The sequence below is a fragment of the Mytilus californianus genome, unplaced genomic scaffold (assembly GCF_021869535.1).
Source record: "Mytilus californianus isolate M0D057914Y unplaced genomic scaffold, xbMytCali1.0.p SCAF_10, whole genome shotgun sequence".
NCBI lineage: Eukaryota > Metazoa > Mollusca > Bivalvia > Mytilida > Mytilidae > Mytilus > Mytilus californianus.
In genome coordinates, this window is record NW_026262582.1 from 9,930,903 (window position 1) to 9,949,416 (window position 18,514).

Consider the following 18,514-nt stretch of genomic DNA (forward strand, 5'->3'; position numbering starts at 1 on the left):
GATGTTACGGTAGGCTAATGTTTCATTGACTTGTACGCTACATTTCCATTCATAGTCATATCTATTGGAGGTTCTGTTAGGTTTCAGTCTCATTGACTTATACCCACATATCAATAAATACGAAAATGTATTGGAAGTTATTGTAGTTTGCGGAATCATAGACTTACACCCAACATTTCCATTTTTAGTCATATTAGTTGCACTTTTTTGTAGGTTGATGTCTCATTGACCTGTACCCCACATTTCTACTTTAGTCACATTAGTTGGAGATTTTGGTAGGTTGCTGTCTCATTGACTTATACCCCTCAGTTTAGTCATACTAGTTAGAGTTTTTGGTAGGTTGCTGTCTCATTGACTTATAACCAATGATTCCATATATGCATAGAATTTTTATTCGATTTTTGATAGGTCTGATTGGCTTATATACTATATTTCTATAGAGAGATATATTTGTTATATTTTTGGAAAATAGTTTACTGTCTCATATAATTATACCTTATATTTTTAAATGTTATGTTTGTTGGATGTTGCTGTCCTGTTGACGTATACACTACATTAACATTCATAGACATATTTTTGGAGGTTCGGTTAGTTGTCTATATAATAGACTTATACCTTATATTTCCATTGAAAGTATTACTAGAGGAGATTCCGGTAGGCTACTTTCTCCTTGACTTATACCTCATAATTCTATTCATTGTCATCTTTCTTAAAGGTTACGGTAGGTTGCCGTCCTATTGACGTTTCTCATACAATTCAATTCATATTCACATTTGTTGGAGGTTATGGTAGGTTTCTGTCTCATAGACGTGTCCATGTATGCATTGTCATATTTATTCGATTTTTTATGGGTCGCACTATCATTGGCTTACATCCTACATGTCTATAGATAGATATTTTTGTTGGAGGTTTTGATAATAGAGTACTGTCTCCTAGAATCATACCTCATATTTCTATTCACTATCATTTTTGTTGATGGTTACATGTACGGTAAGTTGCATTTACATTTATAGTTATATTTTTTGGAGGTTCAGTTAGTCTCCTATCCCATAGATTAATACTTTACATTTCCATTGAAAGTACATATAGTGGATGTTCCGGTAGGCTACTGTCTCATTGACTTAAACCTCAACATTCTATTCATTGTCATCTTTGTTGAAGGTTATGGTAGGTTGCTGTCCTAATGACGTATACCTCATAATTCAATTTATGTTCATATTTGTTGGAGGTTATGGTAGGTTGCTGTCTCATTGACTTATGCTCCACCTTTCCATTCATAGTCATACATGTTGGAGGTTCCGGTAGGCTACTGTCTTATTAACCGATAACCCATATTTCCATTAAAAGTCATATTTGTATAATGTTCTGGTAGGTTTCTTTTTAATTGTCTAATGGTCCGAGTACACAGTTATTTCGTAGTGCATTTCTTTTAGAGAATAAATGAAAATTAAAAAAATCCAACCTGCGCTTTCTCAATAATATTTTTACAGTGTGTTGTACTACTTTTGGGACAAATTATATCCAAATTATAGAAAACTTCATCGGCTCTAACTCAAAATATGGACAATTTCATGTTAAGGGGGTCTTCAAATCTTTTGACAGCTTCCGAAGTGCTAATTTTTAACATTTTTCAGCTGTACCAAATCACTACTTCACTTTAAAATTCATGACCTAAATTTTTTTACAGTGTCATTTCACCCCCCTACTTACTATTTGAGTCATAAAACATGGAGAAATAAATTTGGAAGGGGTATAAAAAAATCGACAAGTAACACACTGTCCACACTAGGGACTATATTCGTGGACAACGAAAATCAAAGGACGATAACTGTGTACCCGGACCTAATACTCCTCATTTCAATTTAAAATCATATTCATTTGAGGGTTTGATATGTTGTTGTCTCATTGAATTATACCATACATTTCCATTTTTAGTCATACATGTATGAGTTAGATGTTCTGGTACATGTAGATTTCTGTTTGATTGACTTATATCCAACATTTCCATTCATAAATATATTTGTTGTAGTTTCTGGTAGGTTGCTGTCTCATTCACGTATACCATATATTAGCATTCATAATTATAATTGATGGAGGTTTTGGTAGGTTGCTGTCTCATACAATAATACATTACACTTCCATTACGAGTCATTTTAGGTGGAGGTTTTTGTAGGATGCTGTCTAATTGACGTATATTCTATATTTTCATTCATAATTATATTTGTTGGAGGGTTTTTCAGGTCGCTGTCTCATATACTAATGACTTATATTTCTATTGACTCGTATATGTTGTAGGTTCTAGGAGGTTGTTGTCTCATTGACTAGTACCCAACATTTCCATTTAGTCATATTGGCTTCGGTTTTGGTAGGTTGCTGTCTCATTGATGTTTACCCAAGATTTTCATTCACATTCATACTTGTTACAGAATCTGGTTGTTTTTTGTCCAAATGATTTTTTGGCATACATTTTTATTCATAGTCATATTGGCCTGGAGGTTTTGGTAGGTGGCTGTCCTGCTGAATTCCTCTTATCGAATATAAATGGACAACTTGAAATCTTTAAATTACTTTGATAATTAAAGAATCTTTCTTTGATATTTGTTTTATTTTTTCTCTGTACAGGTGGACAAATTGAATATACAAATTGATATTTACAATATATATAAATAATGTCATGCTTTTTGAATATTTTACTGCCATGTATAATTTGTTTAAAATCACACTACTTTATTAATATAGTAATCATAATGAGTTTTGACATTTTTTAGCAAAGATATTCCAGATTGTTGTGTCAAGAGATTCAAAATAAACTTTGACACATTTTGGTTTCAATAAATGAGGGTTTCCTCATTGGCTGTCCATATCCCCGATAAATGCAACAACTAATTCAGTGAAATTTTAAATGATTCATTATGTGATCAACTGACAATGAAGCTACTGGATATGATTTTAAGAGTTGTGAAGAGAACAGAGATAAATATCTCGAATGCTGCAACCTTATAATTTGTTTTTTGTTGGCTGAAATTTTGAAATAAAAGATGAAAATAAAATAATTGAATTGTTTGAAATTCAGATCCTGTCCACACTTAAGCTAACAAGTTCTAATAACGTTTTATTATAGTTTCTGTTCTGATAATTAGTATATCAACCTAAAAAAAATTTGAAGGTATGTATCATCATGACAAAATCTTAGGATTCCAGAAAGATGTTCACAACTGAATGTTAATTAAAGCATTTTGTGATTCTTGTTATCAAAGTGTGAAATTCATAATAATTTCCACTTGTATTACATGTTTTTGAAATAATTCTATAACGAGATTTCAACGAGACTGAAACGTCAGAAGAAAACATCGTTAAGCACAAAAACAATAAAAAAAACATTGAATTGTTTGTAAAATTTTCCAAAATGGGGAAAAAAATGCTATCTTTACATCCAGAAAATTACATATTGGAATCATTTTATTTTGTAGACAAAAATAAGATTTTGCTGAGTTGCAAAAAGTTCGAGGCCTTTTTGTTGAAAAGGACAAAAATATACCTTGTAAAAACGTTATTAACACCAATCCCATGATATATTCCTACTATGAGCAATGGCCTGTGGAAAAAAAACAAGCAACAACAAATTTGCTGTGACAAGTTACAGTAATTACCGATTAACTTCATGTAAATGGCCAGTTCTATTATCATAGGAACTCGCTAATAAATCGGGCAGTTTTGGAATACAATAATGCATTCGGGAAGGGGTACTGAATTAAAGACAAGGTCTAGAGCCAGGTGTGACATTTTCAAGTACAACAAAAAATAAGTTCAATGCAAAATTTGCAGCAATCAATCTTTAAAAAAAGTAAAATAACAAAAATACCGAATTCCAATGAAAATTTAAAACGGAAAGTCCCTCATCATATGGCAAAATCAAAAGCCCAAACACATCAAACGAATGGAAAATAACTGTCATATTTCTGACTGGGTAAGTAGAAATTGGTGGATTAAACCTGATTTTATAGCTAGATAAACCTTTTTTCAATTTTCCCAATTCATACAGAGCAGCTAGGAACTATCAGTGTTAAATTTTAGTTAATTAACAAGAAAAATCTTATACAACTAAATCGTCTCTCCCATGATATTTGTTATTATGATTTGCAGAATCTGGATATTTCCCGTAATTTATGAAGACAGACCAACACGATCTATAATGTGTGTTGATTGAAAAATAGAAATACAAATTTTACAAATTTTACGTCTAAATTGACATGTTAGTGTAAGATGACACTAGATAACAACGATAACCTTGGGTTGTTATCAACTATTTTTTGAAATAATTGTCTAGCAGAGTATGTCTCACCTATTAATTTGTAAGCTATGCAACACATGAGAGGTGTACTCCAAACAGAAATCTTCTTATTAACAACACTTAAGTTTGAAATTAAAGATTGAATTTGTTGTAAATAATGTCTACATGATGTCATGTCATGTAGATGGTAGTAACATAAGAAGCTGATGAAATATGCAAATGATAAAGGATCATACACTACAAGTTCTACAGCATCTATTTGTAATTCTTGTGGAATTGTTAACGACCTCATGTTAAATATAAGAGCTTCAATTGTTAATTCTTTTAATACTGAATAAGGTTTTTCTTTATTCATCAGATTCAGCACATGTTTTTGGATACATGTGTTCTCTTTTGTCGTCAGATTTAGCTCCTGCTTTTGTTTTTGGATAAATTTGAAATCATATGTAGTTATTCCCGTAAAAATTTTCTCATCTGTGTATTTCTGCAACGCATGATTTATTACCCTTAATGAGGCAAAATATTGTTTATGAACATAGAAGAAAGAAGCCAATCTCAGCCATCCTGATACTGCATCTGAATGTGAACCTATCAATAAATGGCTACGATCATATTTGTACTTGTAGTATTGATGTTTGTTTCCTGAGCTATATCCATATGTTGATGCATCTGGAGCAAACCGACATGCCTTTGATAAATACAAAGCAAATAAACTTCTAGATAAGCCAGTTCTGGAATGATGTAGACAATGATATATTATTTTTTTAATGTTTCCATTGCCAGCAAATGCCGGTACATTTCGTATTATTTTGAGGACATTTTCGCTTCTTAAAGATTCAATGACATTGTATGATTGTCTTTCATAATGTTTCAGGGTATCGGAAGAGGTAAAACAATTAATGCCTTGCTCATATAAATCCTTAAGTATGATTTCTAATTTTTCTTTGTTCATGACATTGAACCGGGAGTAGAAAAGGTTATTGTCAGGAATAAAATAATGTAACAAGATTGAATATCTGACACAGTACAGCAGTCTTTGCAGACACGACATGAAACAAGACACAATATTATCTGGTCGCCATAAATTTGTGTCTATTTCTTCTGAAAGCCAAAACAACAATGTTTTTAAGAAATATGAACACAATAAACCTTTCAAATCTGCATATTTCTCTACTATTTCCTTCAGCAAGATCTTTAGAAGAGCATAACAAGATAATTGTGTATGATTAAAGGAAAACATTAGAAATTTTTCGGCAATAGAAAATGAAATTCTCCATTCCAGATTTTCATTTTCGGAGCCTTTGCAGCCAATTGGAACAAATAACGTCCCAAAAGATACTATTTTAGAAATGACTTCAGGTAAAGGCCATGCTGTACGTGGTCTAACAATCCATGGCTTTGCTTGAACTATCCATTGGTCACATTTAAGGCAATTTGCGTAATCAAATTGTTCATTATTGTCTGATACACATGGACCATGAATTCGCCATTTATTTCCCAATTCGGGTAACCAAAAAGCAGACGACAAAATTAAAAGCTTATACTGTTCACTTGAAAACATATATCCAAGATGATTTTTTTGCCACAAGTATTTGAAATTTTGATATGGGTGTTGATGATTTAGAAGACGTAATTGTGTAAAACATGGTTGGGTCTCCTCAGTATTCATAATTAAGGGAATTGTCAAACCATCCCAAATAACTTCTGTTTCTGATTCATACACCTTAAAGTTAGTATCAATAATCATTAAATCTAAATCACTGCCTTTCAAATCAAGTCCTTCACCTTTACTTCCACTATATATGCTGCCACCCCCAGATAATTCTGACATGTCAGAAATGCACAAAGCTAACCTCCTCATTCTCACAACCTCCTCCGATCCAATCTTTTGGCATAGATATTTGTAAAAATTCAATGATTCACATTTCTCTGTGAACATTCTCACCATTTTCTGGATGTCAGTCTACAAATTAAATCACCATTAAGTTAAGATAAAAGTAACTTCTGTATATCATAATGCCAAAAAAAGCGATCTTTATACTTGGTACATTTACTAGTTAAGGAACTGACAAAATATTTCCCACCTGAGCTTTGTCCTACTGGGAACTTTCTATAGTTTTTGCTTTAAACTGTGAATTGTCCGACAAATTTCTTTTCTAAAATTCATTTGAAATGACGACATGACACCAGAGAGAACGCTCGTTGTGAGAAGTCTGTTTTCTAAAGATGGTTTTCCATTTACGTAAATTGAATTCGATTTATCTACATTGGTTGAGGTTGATATGTTAATGTTGAAAATAATAAAACTACAAGCAGTCCAGGTTTCTGTTGCAATTCAATATAACTCTTCCAAGAATGTTTTTCTGATATTTTCTTACATAATTTTGCTGTCAAGGTATTCATGGTATTTAAAGATAATAACTTGTTTTAGTAACTTTCCTGACTAAATATAGACCCCCCCCCCTCGACCCCAAATAATAAAAAAAAACACAAAAAAACAAGAGCAAAAAAATGTTTCTGTAATTATTTGCGTTGGAAAAAATCCATGTTCTTGAATAGAAGTTTGTATTAAATTAGGCTTTTGACCAAGATTTCCCATCCCACTGAACATGGAAATGTAATAATGTTGGCGAGGCAAGGTTTCATATGGACACATATTCTTGCTTCCATCATTGAATACATATGAAAATATATACAGTATTTTTTGGATTTTTAAAACCTACACGTGTTAACATTAAATTAGTTATGATTTCTGAACTTGTTACCTTTAAGTATTTCTTTTCCATTTTCTTATTTATGATTGTCTTCTTCAGTTTATGTTTTCAATCTTGAAAATATCATTGAACTTAAGACAACTTCTCTCGAACTATATACCATATATTGTAAATGACTGGATGATATACATGACTTTATAAAACTAAATATAGTCTTGTATTTCCTTTCAAGAGGAATATGATAAGTGTAAGTGGTTTAAATAATGAAAAGATTGAAGAAGATAAAACTTTAAAACTGAAACCAAAAATATGGGATTTTTTATTTTATTTAGAATGTCAGGAAAACAATGAGGAAAATAAAAATGGCAATATTAAATAAGGAAACAAAAGTTTTGTTTCGTTAATCATGTTAATTTCCTTCTTTTAATTTCTAATGACTATCCCCATTTCCTCGAAATATCTTTGGTACTTGATATTAGTTTTTATTTTATACTGAAATTTTCTATAATCTTTCTTTGAAATCTTCGTTATTCATTCTTTTTTATAATCGGGCATTAAGTACTATACTTTTTGGACTGACTTCCAATCAAATTTCAGTTTCAGTTTTATCAGCTTAAGTTTTTTGGGTAAAGAAATGAAACAAAAAGTAAAATTGTTTCTGATGTACATGGTACAGCTGTTTATTTTAGAATATTTCAAAACATTTAAAAAAGAGTTAAACTAGACAAATGAACGAATATGAATGTGAGTCCAGACTAAAATGAATGTTTTGAGGACCAATCAAAATACGTCCTATTCTAAATTTGCAATTCTAAAGATTTGTAAAATCTTGTGCCAACATTTCGTAGAGTTAACTATTCGAATTACTGACCAAAGTGTGAAGAATTTTATGGGAATCATTAAATCAAAATTTTGTAAAGATATATGTTACCTTTTAAAAAAAAAATAGATAAAATATGGGAATTATGAATTTATAACTTCCATTGGAATATGGCTTTTCCTAAGTGAACATAGTAGTTTTTCTATGGGAATTTACTAGATTGCCTGTTAGATCTATCCCCGAACTCCCATTGGAAACTTTGTTTCTAAGACCGTGGGAGAAAGAAAACAAGTTCTTACGAGAGATAAAATATTTCTTAAAGGAGTTGGTTCAATAACTCATAACTTTGGATCTAAAAATCTTAAATTTTTTAACTATGTTTTGAAAATTTGATGAAACGTATTGTAAGATGTCCAAATGTTACAGTTAAAGAAGATTCAGACCAATTGCGTTGTTAGGGATATATTTGTGACGTCATAAATAAAGGTTAATTTCGTAACAACCTGATTCTTGGTATAATATGGCAGTCTAAAAAAATAGCCCTCCATTTTTGTTGGTCCGCTTTGCTTAGCATATTTTTAAAATTTATTTATTAACGCAATCTATATATAATATTTGCTTCTGGATGTTAAGCAATTAACAGCCAACCAATAAATCAACACGTTTTAAGAGTACAACAACTCATGAGCATGCATTATTAATTGATCAAACAAAAGTAAGATTGTAAAATTAAAATACTAGACATTATTGTTTTTAAAATTAATTGGTTATAATTTCTAAATGTCTTACCTTTAAGTATACATTTTCCATATTCTAACCTAGGATTGGCTCTTCAGTTTATGTTTTAAATCTAAAAAATGTCATTGAACTTTAGACAAGTTCTCTGTGACTATATTATACACATTGTATTTCGACGGCAAATAACTAAATGATATATATGTGACTTTATTAAGCTATATATAGTCTTGTATTTTCTGTCGATAAGGACCAAAATAACTGTAAGTGTTTTAAACAATTGAGATGTTGAAGAAGATAACACTTTGAACATTGTTGAAATGAAAACAAAAACATGTAGCAGTGTTAGAAAAACAATGAGAGAAATAAAGATGGTTTTTATTAATTTCCATTATTAACCTTCTAATGATTATCCCCATTTCCCTGAAATGACATTTCTACTTAATATCTATTAAAAATTAGAGACTTTAAAAATGTTTACAAGTTTTTCTTTGAAATCTTCATCATTCTTCTTTTTATATAATTGGACAATAAGTAGATGTAAGATGGCTGCCTTAAAATCAGATTTCAGTTATATCAGCTTCAATTGTTTTTAAGGTTAAGAATAAATTAAAGAGTAAAATTTTATATGTAAGATATTTTCCTGATGTATAGCTGTTTATTTTAAAATATTTAATTAGACAACTGATCAAGTAGTAGGATGTGTGCAATGGCAGAAAGAAATATTTTTGTTCAGTTGTTCATTCTGATATGACATTTTTTGCATTTTATTCTGCACTATTTTCCCATTGTTTTTTATTCTGTTAATCCAATCCAGACCCTCGATATACTCCTATCACCTAACATGACTCTACATTGGTGGTTGGTAAGTTGACCTATTAAAATACATATGTATACAAAATGTAAACTAGTGTTCACCTCATTAAAACACTAAAGATTGAGCAACACTTTGACCAACACTTTAACACTTTGACCAACAATTCTACCAAAGGAAAACTAAATATAAAAAAAGACATCCTAAAGTTTACAAAACATACTGAATAATGAATCAATAAAAATAGGTGTGGTCTCCGATGCTCCGAAAAAGGGGGAAAGCCCGAAAAAGGGGTAAGCTGTGCAAAAAGGACCTGCTACTACGAACATTAACAAATATGGCTTGCTTTCGAATTCAGTTAAAACGTACCATTAAGAAGAGTAGGGTGGGATTGTGGCTATTATAAATTGAACATATCTGTAGACATCCATTATACATGAGCATATCTGTAGACATCCATTACACATGAGCATATCTGTAGACATCCACTATACATGAGCATATCTGTAGACATCCATTGTACATGAACATATCTGTAGACATCGATTATACATAAGCATATCTGTAGACATCCATTATAGATGAGCACTCTGTAGACATACACTACACATTATCATATCTGTAGACATCCATTACACATGAGCATATCTGTAGACATCCATTATACATGAGTATATCTGTAAACATCCATTATACGTGAGCATATCTGTAGACATCCATTATACATGAGCATATCTGTAAACATTCATTATACATGAGAACTCTGTAGACATACATTACACATGAGCATATCTGTAGACATCCATTATACATGAGCATATCTGTAGACATCCATTATACATGAGCATATCTGTAGACATCCATTATACATGAGCATATCTGTAGACATCTATTACACATGAGCATATCTGTAGCCATCCATTACACATGATCATATCTGTAGACATCCATTACACATGACCATATCTGTAGACATCAATTATACATGAGCATATCTGTAGACATCCATTATACATGAGCATATCAGGTAGACATCCATTATGCATGAGTATATCTGTAGACATCCATGTCCATGTCTGTAACGGCAATTTAAGTCCTGAAGGTATAGGAGCATATCTGTAGACATCCATTATAGATGAGCATACTGTAGACATACATTACACATTATCATATCTGTAGACATCCATTACACATGAGCATATCTGTATACATCCATTATACATGAGCATATCTATAGACATTCATTATACGTGAGCATATCTGTAGACATCCATTATACATGAGCATATCTGTAGACATTCATTATACATGAGCACTCTGTTGACATACATTACACATGAGCATATCTGTAGACATCCATTATACATGAGCATATCTGTAGACATCCATTATACATGAGCATATCTGTAGACATCCATTATACATGAGCATATCTGTAGACATATATTACACATGAGCATATCTGTAGACATCCATTACACATAATCATATCTGTAGACATCCATTATACATGAGCATATCTGTAGACATCTATAACACATGACCATATCTGTAGACATCAATTATACATGAGCATATCTGTAGACATCCATTATACATGAGCATATCTGTAGACATCCATTATGCATGAGCATATCTGTAGACATCCATGTCCATGTCTGTAACGGCAATTTAAGTCCTGAAGGTAAAACTCTCGAAGAGATGACATCAACTTAATCACCAAAAACCTTTGTTACACTTGCTAACTTTTCTATATCAGCTCTCTATCAGGGAAATCCTGGTTGGAATCAAAATTAGTTTTAAATCAAGAATCCACTGTCGAGTGAAGTCAACTGACATAAAAAAATACTTGTCAGGAAATAGTTCGATACCAGCTTCTTCAAGGGAGAACGATAGTATTTTTTCTCCACAGGCGACAATACAAACATTTTCTAAATTCACTACTTTTCATAATAAATATATGGAAAAAACAGTTATGTGTGATACAAGTATTTTATTTGTCTATTTAAAAAATTGAAGTCAAATGGTGGCATGACAATTTTCGAACGGATCTTGTTTATAGTATCCATGGCCACCCACAATTTAAAACAAAAAAATATAAAACTTTGGAAGCCTTTTCGAATAATTCTCAGGAAAATATTTCAATGTGTTTCAAAATTTATATTGTAAATATACACGCTGCAGTTATTCAGAAAAAAAGACCAAAATGATACCCTTATATCAAATCACAGCGCTGCAAAGTTGACTTCCTTCACCTGCCTTGGGTAAACAAAAGGCCAACCTGAAGACGGAAAAATGTAAAACAACTTTTTCCCAAGCACAGTTATATTGATACCTTTAAAATAAAACAGTTTCCGACACAAGCTATTATAACCTAAAAACAGATTATGACAGTTAAACAAAAGACTACATGTAGTTTTGAACATATCAATTTTAGAGAAATTATGCTCAGTTTAAACCCATAATTGCTGAAAGTTCAGTCTCCTAAATACCTATATAAAAAAAAACCTTTTATAGTGTTTTGCATCTCGATCAACTGAGGACAAGTGTTTAATGTATAATGTTGTAATCCTGACATACTGAATTGATTGATTTGGTGTAATTGGTGAGGTAGTCCTGGCGAAATAGGTAATACTGAAGTTTTTTATGATCTACGATCTACGATTTAGAATTTAGAATTTTGCTTTAACAGATGTGTTTTATTGATCTACGATTTATAACAATGTTCGAATAGAAGTGTTATAATGATCAACGACTTGGAATTTTGCTTACACAGATGTGTTTTATTGATCTTCGATTTATAATAATGCTTTAACAAAAGCGTTTTATTGATCAACGATTTACAATGAAGCTTAAAATGAAGTGTTCTAATGATCAACGATCAACGATTTGAAATTTTGCTTAAACAGATGTGTTTTATTGATCAACGATTTGAAATTTTGCTTAAACAAATGTGTTTTATTGATCAACGATTTGGAATTTTGCTTACACAGATGTGTTTTATTGATCAACGATTTGGAATTTTGCTTAAACAGATGTGTTCTATTGATCAACGATTTGTAATAATGCTTAAAGAGAAGAATAAATCATTATACTACACATTACGGTTCTGTAATATTGCTCATTGGTCTCCCACGGTTTAACAAAAGTTATAAAAAGTGAAAACAACACGTTTGAAAATTTCATGCGTCCGAAGCGCTTTTCTGGATTTACCTTTATCAGGAACGCTCAAAGCCAAACATTTGAAATCCGAGGATGTATAAGTAACGAAACCGTTGAAGAGCTATGTGACAAACATACCTCAAATAAATAGCCAAATTCATCTAAAGTCAACTTTGCCTGAGGGAGTTGAAATCTTAGTTTCTTAGTAATTTCAAAATTTATAATCGGACAATTTTAGAAAAGTTTGTTAAATCATGTCAGTACCGAAGTACTGACTACTGAGCTGATGATACCCTCGGGGACTGATAGTCCACCAGCAAAAGTATCGACCCAGTGATGTTAAAAAGTGAAAACAACTCGTTTGAAAATTTCATGCGTCCGAAGCGCTTTTCTGGATTTACCTTCATCAGGAACGCTCCAAGCTAAACATTTGAAATCCGAGGATGTATAAGTAACGAAACCGTTGAAGAGCTATGTGACAAACATACCTAAAATAAATAGCCAAATTCATCTAAAGTCAACTTTGCCTGAGGGAGTTGAAACCTTAGTTTCTTAATAATTTCAAAATTTATAATCGGACAATTTTAGAAAAGTTTGTTATAAAGTTATATAATAGTTCACAAAAGCATAAATGGTACATGATTTTTCTACATTAAATGCAATACAATATATTAACAACCAAAACAATCATGCTAAATTTTCCAATACAAATATTAAATAAACGGTTTCCATAAATATGTGCTATATCAAAACATTAAATACCGGACGTCCACTGACTTGCAACAGACCATATACTTTGAAACAATATATAAATTACATTTTTTTACATAATCCTTGAAACTTTTTTTTTAAATATTATAGATAAAGATCAATAAGTTATACCATTTAAAGTGAAACATCTTTAGCAAGAGAAAGTCAGAGAGAGAAACATATCATCGTCTGGACATGTAATGGAACCATTGTAAAACTTAAGAACTTTTGTTCTAAATAGTTATATATCCTTATGATAAACATCAATCAATCAATCAATCATTGTTAACACATTTTTATGCTGCATTGTGTTATTTGGTTGGTGTCTACTTGACGTTTATCACAAAGTTCATATTTTTTTTATTAAATTCAAAAGCAATACATTATTAAGGACTCCACAGTTTCGACACAAACGACCAGTTTTGTCAAATATCGACGTTGGTGTCACTACTTCGGCACCAAATTTCGACAACATTCTGCGTGAAAAACTTATCCAATTAGAAAGAACTGTCCTCGCACTGAAAGCATCTAACTCTCAAACTGTCTCAAACTTAACTAACAAAATAGACGGATTGTACACCGAGAATAAAAAGTTGCATACTGATTTGAATAAGCAAAAGGAACGTCACATAAACATTCAAAGTCAGATGAAGAGAATAATACTGGAACATAATTCGCTCAAACAACAATATGTTGAATGACGCCGTTGCGAATTTTGAAAAAACGCAGAAAACAAATATTGATAGTCTAACAGAACTATCCCAATATCATAAAAACAACGAAGGTACTATGCGTGGCACCATCTAGTCAATACTTCAGTTGTTCGTCAAAATGTAAATAAGATCAACAACATAAAAACTAAATTAGATAAGACTACAACATTATCGAATGAAACAAAATCTAGACTTGATTCTGAAATCATCAGAATCACAAAGATTAGCGACAGTCGTGCATCTAGATTGTGTAACCTTAAGTCTAAAGTGTCTATTATGTCTAATGAACTTAAAGAGATCAATATCTCCGTTCTCAGTTTTAACAACAAGACGTTGTCCAATAACCAATCTGTAACTGAACTCCGAAAACGTACGAGCGCGTTGGAGAAAAACGTCAAGCAACTGACATGTTCCGACCAAATGTCATATGCACTTGCTACTTCAAAGCCTGTAACTACTGATTTGGCGACAAATACAGAGATTCCTGTTGCTATGGCAAATGTAAACAATGAAACTGATTCTTCACTTTTGAGAGTTTCAATTGTTGACCCTGAATAGTTCAATCATCACAAGAAAAATGTTGAAAAAAGCTCCCATCAAAAATCATTTACATCCGTCAGTTCGTCTTCAGACATTACACCAAACTCTGTGGAAAATGTATAATGGATAATGATCAACCGTTTGCGAATAATGGTCAGCACAAATTCCGGTTAATTTTCCGAGTTCAGTGTGCATAACATTCAAAGGCGTTGTCCAAAAGAAAAAAGTCAGTCGGTTTTATGTCGGTGGAATCGATAATCGTAACGGATCTGAGAAACATATGCGGAAGTATTTAGAAGATCGAAATGTAAAAGTGACTTTCATTCGCTATTTTGACAGACCTTATAAAAGGATGGCCTCCGCACAGTTAAACGTCGTATCAGATGACGAACCGTATATTAGTGATCCACTTTCCTGGCCAAATGGATATTTTACGAAACCATGGCTTTCCTGGCAACAATTTGTGAATGAACATTCGATAGTATCTAACAGACGTAATGGCATATAACAATTTAAATTTGATGTGCTGGAATTGTATGGGATTTTTTCCAGTATATTATGTCTCTCCGATTTATTAGCTGAATACAAAGTTAACATTTGTGCTATTTCCGAACATTGGTTACGTACATACCAGCTTCATGTACTTAGCACTATAGATAATAACTTTGTCTCCATAGCAAAAGGTGTGGACATACATAATCCTGAATCAATGTCATGCAACAGTCGGTGTGGTGTAGCCTTTTTTGTGCCAAAAGACATTATTTCATTTGTTACTGAAATAGACATTGACAGTGACTGAATCATTGGCATCCAAGTTAACTTACCTTTTGTACAAACTTTTATTATTCTATCGATTTATTTACCATCTACAACACAGCCTCATCAGTTGTACCAGTATAATGTCGAACTTTTGCATGAAATTTGTTCTGTATATAAAGGTGTGGGATCTGTCATACTAATGGGCGATTTCAATACAAAGATTCAAGGCCCGCGTTATAAATTTAATCCCGATGAAAGAAGTAGGCTAATGTATTCCTTAATACTATAGTACGAATTGTTTTCAGTAAATACGCAAATGTTTTGCCATGGACCAGTAACAACGTTTCAATCACACGACGGTGGTCTGTCTACTGGTATCGATCATATTCTTATGCCGCTATCAGAAATTGGAAAGGTATTAAATGCAAAAGTTATAGAAAGTCAATCTTTGTTCAGTATCAGACCATCGACCAATATTATGTTCAATAACATTAGAAAACTCAGTTTTTACTTACACTGAAAGTGACCAATCAACTCGTTCCGTTTCGTGGAATCGTGCACGCAAGTATGGTTACAGCATTATCACAACACTTGTGGACGGCTGAATTTCTAAGACACGAAATTAATCAATTCATTATTGAGGAGTACTACAACAAGATAGTGCCGAACAAGAGACATTGCCGTATTCTATATTCAAGCCATATCTAATCCATATTGGAATAAAAGTCTCACACATTTGCGCGACATAATGCGTTTGAACAGAATCGAATGGTTAAACAACTGTAACTGTCATGATATAAAATGAGATGTGTTTAATCATCACAAGCAGGCGAAATGGGCTTTTCGTGACGCTCAGAGATCTGCAATTGACGAATACGAAAGTTCTATTGCGTAAAAATTGAAAACGACATTGACGTTGACCAAAAATCCGTATGGATCATTCTTAATGAGCGAAAACATAAGCCACACACCTGTACAGAAGCCACACACCTGTACAGAAGCCACACACCTGTACAGAAGCCACACACCTGTACAGCTTTAAAGAAAGATGGCACTTTATTTACGGATAGTAACGATCTAATGAGTATATGGTATGACCATTTTAAAACGTTTTTTTCACAATCAGTGTACAGTGAAATAAATAGAACACTCAACGATGGGGATGATGTACAATTAGTTACTTTGATGTCATTCATATTTGTTCACATTTGAAAAACAATAAGCGTTTGGCCATGATTGTATTGCATACGAACACATCAAATACGGGGGACAACTACTTTTGAAACATTTACATCACTTGTTCAAAATGATAATACAATGCGGATATATACCTGGTGAGTGGCGAAAAAGAATTATTTTCCTTCTTTTTAAAGGTGGAAATAAACCTCGCACTGATACTAACTCATACCGTGGGATATCTCTAGTGCCAAGTATCGCTAAATATTTGTAAAACTGCTTGAGAATGAACTTACAAAATTGAGACCAGATTTTCCGAATCACCAGCAAGTTACTTACCAAAAACAATTAAGTAGCATGAATGCATCATATAATCTACAAGAGGTTACATTTCATCACATTGAAAAAAGTCGCCTCGCCAACATCGTCCTATTAGACAGTAGTACTAAGGCGTTTGACACTGTCCCACACGACAGTTTGCGCATCAAACTCTACGAATATGGCATTTCGGCAAAATTATGGTGTCTACTTGATATGTATTCTGATCTCACGAGTGCGGTATTCTCTGTTGTAAAGTTGTCAAATTGGTTCAAATTGCATCGTGGTGTTAGGCAAGGAAGTATACTTTCAGCCAAACTGTACCTAATTTTTATCAACGGCTTTATTGAGAAATTAGAGTCTTGTCAACAAGGTGCTTTTATACATGATCTTAACGCTAGCTCGCCTGTTCAAGCTGACGATATTTCAATAATTGCAACTGATCGCCAATCTTCACAAGTTATGGTCAAAATTTTCAAGGAGTACAGCATCCGTTGGAGCTTTGCGTTCTCAGCAGGGAAAAGTCAGCTCTTACATTTTGGTAAACGTACAACTGGAATTGATGTGCTACTAAATAATGAACCAATATCGACAGTTAAGACAGCAACACATTTTGGAAATAAGCTATATACGTGCCTTAAGTCGATGGATCGTACAATAGACGTTTGCAGAACCCTGCGTGCAACCGTTATATCTTTAATCCGTCTAGGTGTTCATCCAGCTATTTTAAACCCTATTGTATGTTCAAAATTCGTAAAACAAGTGTGTTATCCAAAGGCGTTGTACGGATGTGAACTATCGGGGCAAACTTACTTCAACTGAATGGTTAATGTTAGAAAGAACTCAGCACTACAGTTGCAAAAATATTCAAGGTTTACCGCGACGCACACGAAGTGATATGTGCCTTCCGATGATCAGTTGGTTCAGCATTGAAAGCTACGTGGACGAGAAGAAACTTCTATTCTTAGGACGGATATGTAATCTTCCGTGCGAATCTGTATCTTTCCGTATATTGATTCGTAGAGTTAACGAACGAAAATACAACGACGTAAGCCATCCAAATTTGGGATTCACTGTTTACATTATGAACATTTTTCAGAAATATGATTTATCAACATATTTTGATAATTTCTGTGAATACGGACTTTTCCAACACCTTTAGTATGGAAACGTATTGTGAAAACAGCAGTGGTCGCTTTCGAGATTGTTGATTGGACAAGACGTATAAACTTTGATGATGACTTTGTTGTTTTTAAAACGATCAAAAAAGCATATGTACATGTACCTCACTCTGCATGGACTGTAGCATTGAAGCATCAAAACCTACAAAAACAAGCACATTATTTGATTTCCGTTTCCTGTTTAGTAAGAGACAATGCCAATGGGCAATACATTCTCTGTGACAGATGTGGTAAAATGTTTTTGGATCCGTTACTTCACGCTATTGCTTCATGTGACTATCTCGACGAAACACGTGATAACTCTTAGTGTGAAATTATAATTATCAATCCTATAACTTTCAGTATCTTCCTAGCAAACATAGACATGTTTGCTAGGAAGATACTGAAAGTTATGAAAAGAAATTTTTTATTACTTACTATCCTGCAATTCGGACAATTTCCCACTAGAAACTGACCAATTAGAGACATTCCAAGCCATGTGCGTTCGATTTATCTATAAATTTGGAACTTTACTACGAGATTAAAAATTACTGTAATATCC

The 18,514-nt window shown here is 32.6% G+C and overlaps 1 protein-coding gene across 1 annotated transcript in view; it reads left to right on the forward strand.

Moving 5' to 3' along the window:
* The first annotated feature begins 138 nt into the window (after window positions 1-138).
* Window positions 139-18,514, forward strand: part of LOC127717580 (nuclear hormone receptor E75-like) — a 233,400-nt gene continuing 215,024 nt past the window's right edge. Inside the window, exon 1 of the mRNA XM_052223282.1 lies at window positions 139-142. The gene's annotated coding sequence lies outside the window, so the exon portion shown is untranslated. The remainder of the gene's footprint in view (window positions 143-18,514) is intronic.